Raw genomic sequence first — 6,000 nt, forward strand, 5'->3', positions numbered from 1 at the left:
CAGTAAGTAACTGCACAAGTGGATACATTTAATTCCCATTCTAATTCCTACAGACTTGGATCAGAATTCCTGGGAGAGATAACAGCAAGTGAAAACCCAAAGACGTGTTTCACTAAAGAGTGTCTGCTGAATTATTGGAATCCTAGGGTCACTGCTGGGTATGAACTAGACCACTGTGGATGGCACTGCACCACAAAGACACAGAAGCACAGGGGAGCAGCTTCTGCAAGTTTCCACACTGGCACCAGCAGCAGTTCTGTAGGCATTAATGTAGCACCATGTAGCAGAGCTGCCAGCAGTAAAGATGTGTACTCTGCAGTAAATGTAACCACAGGGAATAGGAGTTAGAACTGAAAGAGAAATAAAAATACCCAACCACTGGATCCAGAATGTTGGTACTAACAATGGTAGTTGTGAGCATATGAGACACCTTTAGGGAGCAGTGTCGGAAAGAGATGTTTAAGGAGCCTGTAAGTCTCCCATCCCAGACATCGGCAAAAATGGAGAAATAATATTTGCCACTGTGCCAGTGAAAGGATAATTTTTTTCCTCCTAAGCCACTGTAGCAAAGCAAACATAGGTGACATAGATATATTATAGAAAGGTTATCTTTAAGATCACTGGGGTGCATAATATGTAATCCTTGGTGACTCAGTGCATTTTAAGGAATATTTGAAAGTAAAAATAAAGAAATTCAATAGAAGTTTCTCATTAGGAAAAAAGATTTCTCAATGAGGACATGAACAGTTACTATTCACTGAAGATCCGTGCACAGTTTATTAATACTTACATTGGGATCCTCAGAAGGAATGCTAAAAGTTGCTCTAAATATTTTTTATTAGAATAAAGTTATTTTACAGTGTTATGCTAGTCTCTGCCATATAGCAAAGTGAGTCAGCCATAAGTATACATATATCCCCTTTTTCTTAGATTTCATTTAGTTTACTACAGAGCATTAATTATAAGTCCCTGTACCATATACTATGTTCTACTAGTTATCTAGCTTGTACATAGTAGTGTATGTATGTCAATACCAGTTTCCCAATATTGGTTTTGAATACAGACAGAAGTTGGAAATTTGACAATATCACATCAAATAGTGTAAGTATAGGTATTTTCTGCTTATACAAAAAGGCACATTAACCTCACTGAGAGGGCAGCAGAGGAAGGTGCAAAGAAGACTTGCTTCTTGGAAAATGTCACATTAGAACTGAAACCTGAAAGATGAGCAAGGGTTCACTGCCCACCCTCTCAAAATGGGTGACTATAGGAGTGTCTCAGTACATACCATTGTATACTGTAAGTCTCAGAGATTAGATAGTGCTTGTCACGAAGGAAAAATGGATAGTCTGTACATTTTGTAGTGTAGGGTGATCATACTTAGTGCTTCAGGATCAAAGGAGGACAGAACTTTTATTTTTGGCATTAAAATGTTATAGGAATCATGCTTTATTCCATCAATGTCTTCCACAAATAGCCACAGCATTATCAATGGAGTAAACTATTTTCTAGGACAAAAAATCATAATAAGGAAAACCAGTTCATATCTTTTTTTTTTTTAATGTCATTTACTGTCATTCTAAAAGACAGAATGATATCTGTTCATTTCCAAGGCAAACCATTCAATATCATGGTAATCCAAGTCTATGCCCCAAACAGTAACGCTAAAGAAGCTGAAGTTGAATGGTTCTAAGAAGACCTTCAAGACCTTCTACAACTAACACCCCAAAAGATGTTCTTTTCATTATGAAAGTGAAAGTGAAGTCGCTCAGTTGTGTCCAGCTCTTTGCGACCCCATGGACTAGAGCCTACCAGGCTCCTCCGTGCATGGATTCTCCAGGCAAGAGTACTGGAGTGGGTTCCCATTTTCCTTCTCCAGGGGATCTTCCCACCCAGGGATCAACCCCTGGTCTCCTGCATTCCAGGAAGATGCTTTAACCTCTGAGCCACTGGAATGCAAAAGTAGGAAGTCAAGAAACACCTGGAATAACAGGCAAATTTGGCCTTGGAGTACAGAATGAAGTGTGGCAAAACTAATAGAGTTCTGCCAAGAGAACACACTGGTCATAGAAAACACCCTCTTCCAACAACACAAGAGAAGACTCTACACATGGACATCACCAGATGGTCAACACGGAAATCAGATTGATTATATTCTTTGCAGCCAAAGATGGAGAAGCTCTATACAGTCAGCAAAAACAAGAGTGGGAGCTGACTGTGGCTCAGATCATGAACTCCTTATTGCCAAATTCAGACTTAAATTGAAGAAAGTGGGGAAACCACTAGACCATTCAGGTATGACCTAAGTCAAATCCTTATGACTATACAGTAGAAGTGAGAAATAGATTTAATGGACTAGATCTGATAGACAGAGTGCCTGATGAACTATGGACAGAGGTTCATGGCATTGTACAGGAGACATGGAGCAAGAACATCATGAAGAAAATGAAATGCAAAAAAGCAAAATGGCTATCTGAGGAGGCCTTACAAATAGCTGTGAAAAGAGGAGAAGTGAAAAGCAAAGGAGAAAAAGAAAGATATACCCGTTTGAATGCAGAGTTCCAAACAATAACAAGGAGAGATAAGAAAGCAAGAAAGCCTACTCAGCGATCAATGCAAAGAAATAGAGAAAAAAAAAATAGAATGGGAAAGATTAGAGATCTCTTCAAGAGCTTAGAGATACCAGGAGAACATTTCATGCAAAGATTGGCTGAAAAAGGACAGAAATGGTATGGAGCTAACAAGCAGAAGATATTTAGAAGAGGTGGCAGGAATACACAGAAGAACTGTACAAAAAAGATCTTGACAACCCAGATAATCATAATGGTATGATCACTCACACTCACCTAGAGCCAGACATCCTAGAACGTGAAGTCAGTGGGCCTTAGGAAACATCACTATGAACAAAGCTAGTGGGGGTGATGGAATCCCAGTTGAGCTATTTCAAATCCTAAAAGATGATGCTATGAATGTGCTGCACTCAATATGCCAGCAAATTTGGAAAACTCAGCAGTGGACACAGGACTGGAAAAGGTAAGGTTTCATTCCAATCCCAAAGAAAGGCAATGCCAAAGAATGCTCAAACTACTGCACAATTGCACTCATCTCACACATCCAGTCCCATCACTTCATGGAAAATAGATGGGGAAACAGTGGAAACAGTGTCACAATTTATTTTTGGGGGCTCCAAAATCACGGCAGATGGTGACTGAAGCCATGAAATTAAAAGACGCTTGCTCCTTGGAAGGAAAGTTATGACCAACCTAGATAGCATATTCAAAAGCAGAGACATTACTTTGCTAACAAAGGTCTGACTAGTTAAGGCTATGGTTTTCCCTGTGGTCATGTATGGATGTGAGAGTTGGACTGTGAAGAAGGCTGAGCGCCAAAGAATTGATGCTTTTGAACTGTGGTGTTGGAGAAGACTCTTGAGAGTCCCTTGGACTGCAAGGAGATCCAACCAGTCCATTCTGAAGGAGATCAGCCCTGGGATTTCTTTGGAAGGAATGATGCTACAGCTGAAACTCCAGTACTTTGGCCACTTCCTGTGAAGAGGTGACTCATTGGAAAAGACCCTGATGCTGTGAGGGATTGGGGGCAGGAGGAGAAGGGGACGATAGAGGATGAGATGGCTGGATGGCATCACTGACTCGATGGACGTGAGTCTGAGTGAACTTTGGGAGTTGGTGATGGACAGCAAGGCCTGGTGTGCTGTGATTCATGGGGTCGCAAAGAGTCGGACATGACTGAGCGACTGAACTGAACACACACTAGTAAATACTCATAATTCTCCAAGCCAGGCTTCAGCAATACGTGAACCATGAACTTCCAAATGTTCAAGTTCGTTTTAGAAAAGGCAGGGAAACCAGAAATCAAATTGCCAACATCTGCTGGATCATCAAAAAAGCAAGAGAGTCCCAGAAAAACATCTCTTTCTTCTTTATTGACTATGCCAAAGCCTTTGACTGTGTGGATCACAATAAGCTGTGGGAAATTCTGAAAGAGATGGGAATACCAGACCACCTGATCTGCCTCTTGAGAAACCTGTATGCAGGTCAGGAAGCAACAGTTAGAACTGGACATAGAAGAACAGACTGGTTCCAAATAGGAAAAAGAGTACATTAAAGCTGTATATTTTCACCCTGCTTATTTAACTTATATTCAGAGTACATTATGAGAAATGCTGGGCTGGATGAAGCCCAAGCTGGAATCAAGATTGCTGGGAGAAATATCAATAACCTCAGATATGCAGATGACACCACTCTTATGGCAAAAAGTGAAGAAGAACTAAAGAGCCTCTTGATAAAAGTGAAAGAGGAAAATGAAAGGGTTGGCTTAAAGCTCAACATTCAGAAAACTAAGATCATGGCATCCGGTCCCATTACTTCATGGCAAATAGATGGGGAAACTTTGGAAACCATCGCTTTCTTTATTTTTGGTGGCTCCAAAATCATTGCAGATGGTGATTGCAGCCATGAAATTAAAAGACATTTACTCCTTTGAAGGAAATTTATGACCAATCTAGACAGAATATTAAAGAGCAAAAACATTACTTTGTCAACAAAGGTCCATCTAGTCAAGGCTATGATTTTTCCAGTAGTCATGGATGGATGTGAGAGTAGGACCATGAAGAAAGCTGAGCACGGAAGAATTGATGCTTTTGAACTGGGGTGTTGGAGAAGACTCTTGAGAATCCCCTGGACTGCAAGGAGATCTAACCAGTCCATCGTAAAGGAGATCAGTCCTGGATGTTCATTAGAGGGACTGATGTTGAAACTGAAACCCCAATACTTTGGCCACCTGTTGAGAAGAGCTGACTTATTTGAAAAGACCCTGATGCTGGGAAAGATTGAGGGCAGAAGGAAAAGGGGATGACAGAGGATGAGATGGTTGGATGGCATCACCAACTCAATGTACATGGGTTTGGGTAGACTCCAGGAGTTGGTAATGGACAGGTAGACTAGGCGTGCTGTGGTTCATGTGGTCGCAAAGAGTCAGACATGACTGAGCAACTGAACTGAACTAATTGTATTAGAATCGGGGAGATTCAAGAATCTAAATTCTTCATTCCCATTTTCAGAAAACAACTTCCTATATTTTCTTGTTGTACTCACTGCAAACCAACATTATTTTCATTCTTTGCTAATGCTTAAATTTATGACTGATCATTTTATAGTTTCATAGCATCATCCACAAAACCCTTGATCCTGCTTCATTATTTGTATACCTGTTAAAAACTCACATCTTAGAATTAACCTATTGTCTGTCTTTTGCTATAATATTAATATTTTCACAATGACTTGGGATGATATTAGTAAAAAATCTCATCATCATATGATTGATTCTACAAATTATGTTTTCTAATGTTTGTTTGAGCCTCCACATGGCTTCTCAAAGATTTTATTTTCATTATTCAGTTTCTTATCCTACTCTCATCAATGGAGCGTGGTCAGGTTGGCTATTACACAGGCTCTTTTTTGATCCAGCAACAGTCTGCTACTTCAGTCTCATCTTTCAATGCTGAATTAACATTCCAGAACTCTGCTTCATAATCAAGAACTAGTCTGTTTGAAACTTTGCATTATATTCCATTCACACTTTTGCACATTTTTTCCTATTACCTATGTCTGAAATGCTTTCATGCTGTGTCTTCTTCCATTGAAAACTCCAAATCATCAATTCAAATGTAATTCTGTAATCAACTCTTCTAGGTAGCATTTGCTGAATATCTGCCAAGTTCCCAATTAAACCTGTATTGAATGCCAATGACACTCTCTTATGTTGTTATGTGCATACCTTGAGAATTCTCAAAAGGCAGTATTGAAAATTGCTATGTTGATCTTCTAAAAATAAAAAATAAAGAATGGAAACTGCCATTTTATTTTTAATCCCTAGAGCACAAAATAATTTGTGATATGAAATTATTATGAATGTTAAAATTAAAGAAGAGAAGTATCTTGTGAGTGTGTTAACCTAGATGATCAGAGTGTGCTTTTCCTC

Source organism: Bubalus bubalis, chromosome 13 (genome assembly GCF_019923935.1).
Source record: "Bubalus bubalis isolate 160015118507 breed Murrah chromosome 13, NDDB_SH_1, whole genome shotgun sequence".
NCBI classification, from domain to species: Eukaryota; Metazoa; Chordata; class Mammalia; order Artiodactyla; family Bovidae; genus Bubalus; species Bubalus bubalis.